The sequence below is a fragment of the Ciconia boyciana genome, chromosome 1 (genome assembly GCF_034638445.1).
Source record: "Ciconia boyciana chromosome 1, ASM3463844v1, whole genome shotgun sequence".
In the NCBI taxonomy this organism is placed as follows: Eukaryota; Metazoa; Chordata; class Aves; order Ciconiiformes; family Ciconiidae; genus Ciconia; species Ciconia boyciana.
Window position 1 is genome coordinate 98075873 of NC_132934.1, and position 13482 is coordinate 98089354.

Here is a 13482-nt window from a genome sequence, read left to right on the forward strand (position 1 = left end):
GATGCTGCTATTTGAGGTATGAGGTATAGCAGGGTTGAACTTCAGCTCCGAAGGCATTTGTTAGTGGTAGAGTGAGCAGAGAACTATTCTGCATTTCAATTTCTATCTATAAAACAGAGATGCTGGTTCTTCTCTGTATCATAAGAACATCATATCTATACATGTACTTTAAGACCTGGATACTCCAGTGAAAACAGGCCAAACATAGTCCTTGGTATGTGTAAAACTGTACGACTTTGGAGGTAACCTGCTTCATACATGGACTGCAATCTGTCCTTTTTACCCAGTCTGAATAGCAGCTCCTAACGTGGCTCTGAACCCTCTCCTTCACTTTCAAGTTTCAGGAACAGGCCTCATTTCTAGTCATTAAGACTAGACTTTCACAGCAGTTTATATTGAAGTACCACATGCGAAGCATGAAATGCACAAGGCTTCTCCTGAGCAGCTTGCCTATCTCCTGTAGGCAGGCAATGCTTGAAGTCCATACCAGCTTGCTCCTTTTTCTCCTTGATTTAGTGAAATGTGGGATGTATTAGTCTTCAACGGATAATGTTTCACTTGCTCCTACCTCCTCCTCCCCCCTCAAATTGTCTTTCTACTTAATATGCATCCAAAATTACAGCAAATTCATCTCATCTGAATTTGAGATAATCTCTTCATTAGCCTTGCTTTCTTAAAAACCTTAGTTTTCAACAACACCTTTTATGACCTCAAACTTAGTTTGAGACACTGCATTTCAGTCTTCAGGGAATCTTCACATTTTTCCTGTTATACTGCTAGGAGTCTGTGCTTTCTCAATTTCCAGACCTGAGATAAAAATAAAAAAAAGATTTTGTTTATAATAGGAAAGACTGGCATGTCTTTATAAAAACAACTGCAATATTGAAACATTTTACATTCTGAGCATGAGGCACATTTGAACTTCAAGATTCTTGATGGGCACCTGCATTTGTCCCCATTTTATGCAAAAAGCTCATGTTCTTGACCAGACAGCTGGTTTTGTAAGAGAAATCTGAAATTTGGTAACCATTCCATAGTTTCATGTGCCAAAACAAGACTTCTTGTTGACATTGGCGTCTATTTAATTATAATCAGCTTGACTTTTGGTCTGTCTACCTCTGAAGTAGAAGAGATACATATTAAAATTGATTTGTGGATAAGAGTGCCTCCTTCAGGTCACTGCTTGTGATTCTGCTTAGTGAACCTCCAGCTATTTCAGAAAACCTTAATGAGTTTCAAGAATTTTCATCATTTTCATACACATATTGCAGAGTGTTGAACAGCTGCCCCTTCCCACCTGCCATTTACTGTCCTCTAGTTCTGGAGAGCATTGTTATTCCATGTAGGACTAATGCAGTGCAATGGAGGAAGCCAAACACTAGAAGCAATCAAAGTAAATGGTTTACAGATTACCAATGGGATGCAGATTCTTTCTCACCATCTAGGAAAATAAACGGTGGCATTTTTTTTGCAGGCTGTTTGCATCATCAGAGAAAACCCACAGTTTTATGGGTCACAGGAAATGTTTATCAGCTCTTGGAACATTGGCTGTCTTCAGACACAGCACTTCAGTAATTAAAAACTTCATTTAGCAGTTCAAAAGGCAATGTGGCATCACAAGCAACTTCTACTGTATAACTGCATACTGTATCCTTGCTGCTATGACGGGCCCTACCTTTTCTGGGAAGCCATTTTAGAGTTGGAGCAAATGAAGGCAGTTTACCTCTACCTGAGTTTTTGTCTCAAATATTTTAAAACTTCCATTTACACTTTGTGTGGGTTTTGTTTTGGTTTTTGTTTTTGTTTTTTTTTTTTTTTTTTTTTTTTTGTCTGGTTGTTTTTTTCTTAATACTAAGAATAAAACACATTCTGATTTAACCATGAGAGTCCAGGAGCTGGGTGGGTTTGTTGGGCTAGATCTGAAGCCCCTATACTTCAAACCATTCCCTGGCAGCAAGGCAATTTCTATAAACTTCAAGTACTCACCAAGTATATTGTTTCTAGGGCATCAGTTCAATTCTATCATAACAGCTAAAATTATAGTTACAAACTACTTTCCAAATTTCATGTGTGTGAGCTTTTAATTTATGCTGAATGCTTGCTCCATTTCACCAGCTTGTTTTTCAGAAAAAGAAATAGAAGCAGAACCTTCTGCAACACTCCTCCTCACTCATCCACAAAGTAATTTGCAGACATCCATAATAAGGGAGCATGGAAACCAAAACCAATTAATTGAAAATTAACTGAAAAGCCATTAAAGTGATCTGCAGAACCTTATAAATAAAAGGCAATTAAAAAAAAGGAAGCATGACATTTGTAATTAAATATTATATGATAAAAGTTTACATTTGTTATTCCATAAAGCTTTCAGATTAATTATTAAGCCCAATTTTTGGAGAAGTGTACTGATTAAAAAGGGAAGAAGAAATAAATCTTGTTTTCCTCTTAGGAAATATGCCCGTTTTGATTACGAAAGCAAGAGTTTATTTTAAACCTCTGTTCTCATGAGTTAGCTGAAACGCTCCATCTTTTCTCCACCTACTTCTTCAATGCCTCTTGCACAAGAACATGGTGATTGTTCTGGCTATGAACATTAAAAGGGTAAATTGAATTATACCTGTTCTGCAGAAGTATTAATATGCTCTTAGGTCTGTTCCACATACAGCCAGCTGCTTTCCATGGTCCTAACCTAAAAATCACCTTTTGCTCATTGCAGTGATTATTACAGATAAACTTACAAAAAGACTTATTTTGATCCCTTTCCTTGGTTGTGTGCTCTCCCAAGATACCTGAATTAGTCACCTCTCAGACAGTTCTGTGGGCTCTCAACTTTTGGTGAAGAAATCTTTAGCTATTTTTCACTAAAAAATGTGCAAACAAGGCACAGCTTTCTTGAATCAAGAAACTAATGCGGATAGGACAGTTTCTGGCTATAACATTTGAGCAGCTGAATCTGAATTTAACATTTTCAGAAATGCTCCAGAGCCTTAGGAGCACAAAGGTGTGCTGACTTTTGGGGGTATTTTGCTGCTGTAAAGTACTTCACAGTTCAGGTAGCACAAGCACTGCTTAGTACTTAGAAGTATACTTTGCAGCTCCACATTAAACTAAGCACACTGATGACTTTGAAATCACTATGAAAGCTCTAAGCCCTTGAATAGCTTGGAAAAATGCAATACCTCTCACCAAGAAGCACTCAAAGGACTTTCCCACAAAGATGCTCACTTGGAGTTAGGTTTCTCCAGTGCTTTGACATTAATCAAAATTAAGCAGTGATTCATAATTTCATTATCTCAGTATGACATGCACATGCCTAACATCCCTCAGAGGTGTGAGCACAAAGCAGGTACCTGCTGCTTTGCCCACAATGGTCAGTGCTAGTAGAAGTGCTCCAAATGACAACGAGTACTACTGCACTTGACTCTGTAAAAAGGCAGACTATGCAAGCTTTCTTCAGTGGATGAAGTATAGTAAAAGACTGAGTATCCAGCTCTGGTGCTTAATCAATGCTAATGTAAGACCCTTTTTAGATGCGAGAGGCTTAGTTTAGGTAGGTTCCCCTCAAAAACTCTCTTTTTACAAAATAAATAATTTGTGTGAATTACAAACTGAACAGGATTCTTCCAGCCACCTCCACAAAAAACAGTGATGTTAGACTTGTTGTAGAACAACAGTTTTGCGACTAGCTTCTCCCCACTCCAAGGCTGTATAGCAGACAAGTGCTATACAATATTAACAGTGCTGCTTCCACAATCCTAACAAATAGATGTTTTAGGCTTATAATAGAGGCTATTTTTAAGCCATTGTACAGTAACACTAGTAAGTGATTACACCATGATGTGAACGATTCCTTAACATACCATGAAAACGTAGGACTAATTTTGAAACAGTAACTGAAGAGCTAGAAAAGGAGCAGAACAACAAACATGAACCTTTTAAGTGATCTGTGTGCTTTGTATTTCTACAGACTATCTGACAATACAGCAATTTCCCAGCACAGTGTATGTTAAATATGGTACATCAGCACTACTTGCTTGTACATTCAATTTCACGTCTCTATCTGAGGCTGAATTTGAAGTCTACTGGAACATGCAGCTCCTAAACAACACTCAGAAGAAACTACCCTTGTCATCTGAGCACACACAGGCTGGAACTAAAGGCATCATCTCTGAAGATGATGGGAAATACAAGTTTGAAGGCAGTCTTCTGAGTCTTCTTGGAAGCACACCTAATACCACCTCCACACCTGGAAGCAAGCAGCAGTGGAACATATGTATATGGTAGGATTTTGCTACCCTCCATTTACAAGCCCTTCTCCCCAACATATAGCTAAAACATGGGGTGCTTGCACAAAGGAAAAAAATGCAATTATTTGGCAGCCAATGAATAAAAGATAAATTCACCATAACCTTAAATTTTCAAACCTGCAACAGTAGCCATGGATACTGAAATCCTGTGCTTATCCACAGGCTGAGACCCAGTGTGACCATGAATAATTCCCAAGTTTCCCCACAGTCCTATACATTGCTCCTGTTTTGGCACAAAGGTGTCCTCTAGTCATGGGCTTATAGCAGGTGGAAGCCCTGTGGCTGCTAGAAATTTGGCACTGGCAAAGTGGTGGGCAAATCATGTATTTCATGTAACAGTTCACTGAAAGTGACTTCTCATTTATAAAAGTAGCAAAAGTTTACATCTTGGAAACAAAATCCTTTATTCCCTGCCACACTTACGCTGTGCAATCAGCAAATGATTGCATACATACAGCTATTGGCTTAAAGCTTGCAAAGGTCTCCAGAGCTCTGGTGAAGTCTTTCCTTTTTACTACTATAAAACTTCAACAAGGTGTTCTGAAGCAAAAGGGACTTCTAAAGAAAAGGTGCGTGTGTACTTGCTAGAGACATTGATTTTTTTATACCATTGCTAACCCAGCTGTGCATTTTCATCTTCTTTCCAGTCTGTGAGTCTGATTTGGCAGAACGAAACTGTTTCACCCTTCCTCCTCTTTCCTCCCTAGTTCCTGAATTTGGGCTCTGCTTGTAGCTGGAAGCATACTTTGACCTAATTTTAGGAAAGTGCATTGAAAGTTACCTGCACTGGAACCCAGTTTTAAAGTTGTGTTACTTTCTGTTTAGGAGTAGAAGACATATCACAAGCCTCTTCTAAGACATCAGATGATGTTTGTTATCTGCATTACAAGTGTGGTAACCTGTGAAACTGTCATAGTCGCAGCCATGTTAGTTTGTGCATGGGTAAGTCTTTTGCTTTAAAATCATATATGTCCTAAGTAACAGAGTGATATTTTATTGGCAACAAGATTCTGTTCACACTGAATTTTCTCCTTATGTGAAGGGAACAGGGGGGTGGAAAAAAACCCAAAATACCTCATCCAAGATCTCAACTCACCTTAAAAAAGGGGACCCTATTAAGAAATTTTTGAAGCACCTGTTTTAATTCATATTGCTAGGGTGGAATAAGGAAGTAGGAGATCTTCAGTCACATCTAACTTTTCACAAGTTCAGTTAGGTTACAAATTAACTTTATTTTGGAAAATCTGTGTTAATACAGGTATGATTTACAAGTATAGATTCACTGGTTTGGGGTTAGATACCTAGGAAACTTTCTTATAGTTTGCATCTGAAAGGAACATTGTATGGCCTCAACACGCTTCCCTTTGTTAGAGAACGACTAACCCTATTCCGCTGGAGAAGGGGAGGACAGGAACAATACACTAGACAGAGAAAAGACAGGGACTCAGATGTAAACTGTATTTCTGCACTAACATTGTTTCCTTGAGTGCAACTCATTCCTCTCTTCTCTGCCTCAGTTTCCTCTGTGGAATGAGAGGCAGAAATGACAGCTATGCAAATATTTTGAACTTCATGAATGGAGAGGCAGATTAAAAAAGAAAAACAACAAAACCCCAGCAATTACTAGGTGCTCAGGACACTCACCAGAGCATTCTATTGCAGACGGGGCACCCAGGTAACAGCAGCACCTCACCACCTCCTCGTTCTTGCCTAGTAAATTGCAGGACACATTGAAAAACAAAGATATGCACCCAGATGATCATATTACTTGAAAACGCATTCAAATTGCAGAGCCCACATATATACTTTCCTTCATTTACCTGAGAAAGAAACATCATCAAAATACTGAAAGAAAGCAGAAATTCATAAGGACTTTCATGCAAGATGATATCCAGATCAAAAAGTCTCCAGTGGATTTAATACCATTGGGAGAATCTTCCCAAGTCACTCACATTTGAGTGACAGCCATTATGAAGACGACTAGAGGCCGTATACTCCCAGCTTCTTATCACGCTCCCAGTGCCTTATATCCCTCTCAAGTTTTCTTGCTCATACTTTCAAGCAGTTCAAAAGCATTTTTTTGGCATTTGTTATTGTGTCAGCTGCTTATTCTTGCTGTTATCTAATAGGATTAGGGGGGTACAGAAGGTGGCGATGCACTGCTCCTGTAATACTTTGGGAGATTAAATGTTTTCTTTGTAACATTTTAAAGTCTTATTTCATTTTGCACCAATTTGTAATGGAATGATTTCTTCCCTCTCTTCCTTCCCCACCTCCTCCTATGTTTGAAGAGCAGCATGTCACCTTGAAAAACAGCATGTGGGATCTAGATGAGAGAGGCGGGAAAGAAAAGCTTTCAGGAGCAGATTTGTGGTCACTGTAGGAATCAAAAGCATAGATCTGAAAAGCACAGAATTAACTATAATCTCAGTTTTCAATGTGAGAAGTAATGAAACCTTATGCTCTTCTACATTCTTGTTAAAAGTTAAACTAGTTTTCTCCTTAAAAAGATAGTGGCAAAAACATCAGGTAAGATTTATCTTTGTATTTCAGAAGCATTCAAAAGGAGCCTGATACCCTTGCAAGAATTCTGCCGTTTATGTAGCTACTTCCCTTTATTCTAAGAATAGTTTCTAGCAAGTTGAATAGTGAGATATTAAGAAACCCCACTGCCTTCTAGTTAATTAGAAGCATACCAGCACAGGAGCCCATAGATCCATCTACACAACCTCCTAAAGAAATTAAGATATATCACCTAACAATCCTGTTACAGCCTTGTTGACGTTCCTATGTCTGAATGCAATCTAAATGACAAGAGATATAAGATACTGTTCTAGGTAATGACACACTGCTGTAATGGATACCTCTGAAAACCTTCATCCCTTCCCTGAGCAGAGTATTTGGAGAGGAAGAAGGAGCAGGGAGTGGAATATTTAAAGAGACATAAAGGCAAAGGCAATGCGCTTCACAGGAGGCATTGCTGACTTTAATTTTGTCTCAGCTGCTTTCAGATACAAAGCAGAGTGCATTTACTTAGGAAAGTGACCAGACTTCAGTTGGCTTTCACGGTGGTTAGCAAATAAATAGGCTTGACCTACTATGTGCAGGAGTCTCTTCCTGTCATACTTAACTACTTGCACATGACACAAGCCAATACTATCAGGAAGCAGTGTTATTCCCGTGCTGCAGACACATGCCAAGAGCTCTTAAAGAAGTGAAACTAAACCTTAAGTGCTTGGTCAGAGGAGTTCCAGCTCCAGGTTGTGGTCGAGAAGGCTTAACACTGAATCTGTTAATAGGTGGATTACTGTAAGAGAAAAAGAGCAGCTTTCAGTTATATGGGTTGGTTTGCATTTTAGCTTTAAATTGATCCTCCTTAGACTTTTCTGAATCCTGGCTCTTTCACCCTTTCTTTCCTGTTCTCTACCTGGTTTCACCTTTCCTTCCAAATGTGCATTCTGCTAGATTTTAACTTCTCGCTTTCCTGGTTATAATTTTGATCTGCACGTAGGTGTAGGGAAAATTAATGGTCAAGAACAGCAACTAGTGAAATGTCAAAGCTGCTGGAATGAGCTGAATTATGCAAGCTGACAGTTAGGTAAGAAACCTGCCTTTTACCTAGATACTTCATCAGCTCCCACAGCAGATAGCTCAATTTGCTATCAGTAGGAAGATGCCCAGCATCATTGTAAAGTAGAGATTGCCGTCCATCCTGCTCCACTAATCTTTGGGAGCATTTGGCTTGGAAGAGTCATTACATCCTGAATTCATCTCACTCAGCCTCTCTATTATGCCATTTTATTAACATCTGTGACGTGACTGAAGCATTCGTGGTTTCATTCATAACCTGTACAAAACCCAGCTACAGACATTGCTGATAAATGAAGCTCCAAGTTCTACATGAAACATTATTACATAATATATCAGTTTTATGTCAGAGCTACTGATGTTTTTATGCCCCCTCTATTCAGAGTAATGGGCATGTACTCACGAGGGCTTCATAATTTGAATAGGAAGCATCTTTTAGATTGACAAAGTCATTTATAAAACCTGCATCATGACTCAAGGCTACTTATGTAAATCGGAAATTTTTCTTGAAGTGAGAATTGCTGTTGCTTTCTGTTGATGAATGTGGTCTGCATGTTCTCTGGACAAACTCCTAATCCCTAACAGTATCCTGAAAATAGCACTATGCTATGAAGGCCATTTTTTGTCCCAAATAAATTTGAGCAATGGCTTTTTGCATATGGACATATGTAACATAATTTCCTGAGCAATTTCTTTCTCATGCCATGACCAATGTAAGATCCCACAAATTCTGAGGCACAGCACCTGCAACAGCTGTTCTTATGATGCTCATGATGAAATGCATGTTCCTTACTTTGGCCCCAAATAGTCTGAAAAATAAAGGTTGAAATAAAGCAAAGAGTCTTCACAAAATATTTCTGAACCCTCTTGGTGGACCTGAACACTTTGCTGAGCTAAAGAAAACAAGTCAAATATTACTAAGAAGTAGCTGCTTTTTTGGTCTAAAATGTGGTTTTAAATGTCTCTTACATGCATTTCCCTGGCAGGTGAAAATTAAGGAAAATTTGATTGAATGCATGGAGGTGACTAGTTACAAGCAATGCAGGATTTGATGAATTAACTCAAACTCTGTATTGCTCCAGTTCTTGCTGCAGGTCCTTTCTTTTCTTCTGAATTTATTACCTTTCCTGTCCTGTTGCTTTGTCAAAATTCTGATAATCTGAACAAAGGGGCACCCCAGCAATGTTCATGCTGGATGTCATGCTGCTTTCTCTCTTTCTGTCCTTTTGCCTAAATGCAAAAAAGTATGCTACATAATTAAAGTTGTGTCTTAAAACTTCAGTGTGACAAAACTGTTTTGCAGTGCTATTCTGATCTGGGAGGCAAGGAAACTGGAAGAAAGTTCAGGCAGTTTAACATTATAAACCACTCAACTTTAAGCTGTTGAATGATACATTGCCTCAAGTTTCTCTGTGACTCAACTTTCCCTTGTTAACCCTGTTATTCCAATGTTCCACCAAAACGTGAAATAGTATTTTAAGACAGCTTTAGGAAAATGATTGGAAAGTTCTGAGTCCTTCTCAAATCCTAAAATATCCAAATGGGAATATTTCCTATTGACTACTGATGATGAAAATCAGGGAACAGATTCCCTTTTGATGTGAGACTACTCAGAATGGTTCTGAATGACCCTTTCCTTTCCTTTCCTTCCTATCACTGAAGCAGGGAGGGTCTCACTGGCAGCTACAAACTCAGTATGCTCTCCTCCAAGTCTGTTGCAATCTCTGGTTTATTAATGGGAGGCAGAAACTTTCCATAATTTAAACTTTTACTGTGTTCCCATTAAATACTATGTTTTGATCTCCTTTTATATTGAAAAGGAAGAAAGATGTGCTTTCAAAATGCTTAGAGTTGTTTCATTATTAGAAGATATTATCAAAGAAAAGTAGCTATAAGATTTAAATAACTTCAAGTGGCCATTTAGACATCTGCAAAGCATTCAGTCTTTTAATATTATTTAAGTAGTGTAGGACTCATTCAATAGTCAGGAGAGACCAGAAGATGTATTTCTATATCAATGAGAACGTTATTAGGAGAAATCTAGTAGGTTGATGGAGATAGCCTACCTACACTCTCTTCATTTTAGTGTTTCATGTTGAGCTAATTAGCACTTTCTAATGCAACACTATTTCACAGCATTTGCATTCTAAGTGCTGAGAGGGAACATCACCTTAGATGAACAGGTTTGGACATTAGTATATTCAAACTTTAGGAAACATTTAAACATGAGGGGGGAAAAAAGGTACCATTTATAGGCTAGGTAGCTGTGCTGCTGAAGGAGACAAAGGTAACTAAAAGATACTTCAGCTTAATGCTTTCCCAAAAGAAGATCACTTGAAAATAGCTTAATAAATATTGTCTATGATCTCCATGAGGCCAAAACCTTTACTTAGTAGGGGGACTGAACACACAAAGGAATTATCTATTATCAGTTCATTTTTAGCTCTACCTACCATGTGTCTGACACTTTGCAACCACAGATAAATGTAGTCCCTCCTCCAGGATGCTTTCTGCCATCAGAGAAAGGAGACTACTGGGCACAAAAAGCAATAAATTGTAACAGTGACAAGATTTTACATAAATATTACAGTACTTGTGTATGTAAACAGCTGAGTTGCTCTGGGAGCCTGACACTGAGAACTGGAATGTAAAGAAATGCATATGTGTGTATACATGCATATGTATGTATACATACACATATATGCATATGTATATATGCAAATGTATATCAGTCCACAATACTTTAAGTGCAAAATAGTCACATGGGTAGACTATGCAATATTTAGAATATATAAAAATTTTGTCCTTTATTCCTATTTTCATGTTTTCACAGTAATGTTTGGCAAAGCAATGTAATACTGATGGTCACTTAAGTGCAGCATCTAGTTTTTGAAACAGCAGTCCTCTTTCTGGCATCCCAGGAACTTCAACATCCTTGCCTAAACTTTAGATGTAATAACTTAGTTACAATAAAATCTAACCCCAGGTCTTTTAAGATGTACTTTTACCACTACAAGTACAAAATAATGCATTAAATAACTTGTTTCCTTTATGTTCTTTCCAGCTTCAAAGAAAATCTCCATCTGCTAGGTCACATTCACAGCCATCTAGAGATTCCTTGATATATGTGGACATGAATATTAGAAGACTGAGTACCAAGAGTGAAAGATGAATGACCTTGAACTAAAAAAATAACGATCTTCTCCTACTCTTCCTGTACCTTGCCAGGAAAGTTATAGACGTAGTGCGTTTTATATCAAAAAACCTACTGATTTAGCACTGCATACAAGTAGCATAAGCCTCACTTGGGTTTTTTTTTTTTTTTGAGAGCCTTAGAATTTAATTTTGTATAGCAACTTGCAAGCCAGGCTCAGAGCCAACAGGGTCCTTCAGTTTCCTGGAATTAAGGCGATCCCCAAGTCCTATCGATATAAAGGGACTAGTTATTTTATTGCAAACGTTGACCTCCTTGGAAGTATTTTGTAGATTTCAGGGTGGGTTTTGTTCTTTGGCCTCAACAAAAAAAGTTAATTATCTTAACAAGCCATCAACAATTCTTTTTTTAAATCAAAATAATGAAATGCCAAACTGAACTCCTCAAACAGTAAGGGTGCAAATATCTTTTGCATGCTGCACCGACTGCTCAGCTGATCCAGTGGGCACTTCTCACAGCAGCATATTTTTTTAGACCAACCATTCAGGTCAAGTTCTAGCTGGATGTTTGCTTTCAGTGTGCCTCCATTCATTAACACACTTTTGATTAGATGCTATGTTCTTTTCCATTTGACTTCAAACAATATGTAGTACCTCTATGAAGGTATTACTGCTCTTAGAGATAGCTAAAAAACCAAGAGAAATACTCAGTGATTACGGACCAACCTCACAGCTCCCCGCAGAACAATCCACTAATTGCAATAGTCACTGAATACCACAAATCACTGCTTTTTCTTTCCCCTCCTGTTAAAATAATGTGTCGTTAGTCACTAGCACCAGAAATAACTACCAGCTGCTATAATTCCTGTTAGTTTCATATTAGCCAGCATTGGTAAAAGTAGTCAGGAATTTGCATACTTACCTGGACTCGATGGAGCTACCCTGCATCTTCCATGCCATGGACTGTACTCCATACTATTGTCTTCCACGCAGGTTTGCTCTTGGATGTCACAGAGCAATGCCTGTTTCTCAGTCACTTGACCAGGAGCCATGACAGCCTAGACACGTTGCACACCATCTAGCATGATAACAGCTGACAGAGCAAGAGACAGACAACTCTTATGGATCTGTTTAATTTCTGTCCCTACAATGAAACAGGAGTTATGTCTCCGTCATTTGTGGAAGGATTTGAATTTAACAGGTACAACAATCTACTGTTGCTAGCATGAGCAACCTACTGAAAAGATAGCTCTGCATGGAACTGCATTTTAAGACAATTTGTAAAAATTTTTTATTTAGGCTAGGAAGACTTTCAGAAAACTCAGGGTGACACAAAAATTTAAGCAAATAAAAGGAAAATGTTGTTGTTGTTTGCCAGTCCAAGGAAGCTTCCCGAAAATATTAATAATTTTCAGTCCAAGGTAGTGAATACTTTGAAATAAAGTTGTTTTGCACCAAAGCTTAAAACGTAGGCAAGAGTATTAAAATAGGATTTTTCATAAAACATTTTGAAGCTAGATGATCATCAAAACCAAGTCTTTCTCACAGTCATTTTCAGCACAGTGGCATTCTCCAATTTGCAGTGGTTTTGCCTGAACTGAGAAAAAAACCCCCCACCAAACCCAAAACCACCTACATACCTGATTGGTTTGTAGCTAATTTCTGTTTGTAAGCTAGTTTTGTAAGCTAGTTCTGTGTTGAAGTAGCTTACAAAAGCTAGGTATTCAAAACAAATATGGATATGTACATACTGAGAAGTCATCCAGGTTTTCAGTTCTTCTTTGGACAACTTTGCATGAGAAGGAATAAAAGACGACACAGGAAGAAACAGGTTGTGTTACTGCCTCAAATTTCCAGTTACAAGGCAAAGCAGAAAGGGAGCAAATTAAGTAAACAAACTGTTTCCTTCAGCGAGATAATTTCCAAACTTTGTCACTGCTTGGGTAACGGATTTGCACAATATCCAGAATTTATCTAGTACTGTTATTTTAACACCAGATTTTAGTATTCGTGTGATTTGTGTGCATCCCTCCCCACCTCCTTTTCCATGGAAGTTTAGGCTTCAGACAAACTCTAGAAGTAAACCATGCATTCTCCAAATGCAACTCCATTTCAAGATCACTTGATGGTACAAGCAAGAGTTTGCTCTTCGTGCTCCCTCTAACAGTAGCACAGTAATGAAGCAAGTGCTACAGCCAGGAAGAGCAGAGCTGGAAGTGTAGCTACAAGAATATACAGAACTGTTTTAAGAATAGTTAGTGTTGCCAGCACTGACCTGGGTTGCCAGCACTGACGAAAGGATGAGAGCTCTTAATGGCCGAGTTCAACTGAAATGCTAATACCTGCCCTAATATATGGTATTTCAGTGGATCACATCCCATCTTTTCTGGGTTCAAAACAGCTCACTGAAGGGGACATTCATTTGCCCTGCCAC

General features: G+C 38.4%; 1 long non-coding RNA gene across 1 annotated transcript; it reads right to left on the reverse strand.

Annotated features, from left to right (window-relative positions):
• Positions 1-696: 696 nt before the first annotated feature.
• On the reverse strand, positions 697-12073 carry LOC140647076 (uncharacterized). Its single transcript, XR_012040660.1, has 4 exons — positions 11971-12073; positions 7534-7614; positions 5952-6017; positions 697-807 (listed from the first exon to the last, which is right to left on the reverse strand). It is a non-coding gene; the product is annotated as an uncharacterized lncRNA (long non-coding RNA).
• Positions 12074-13482: the final 1409 nt, after the last annotated feature.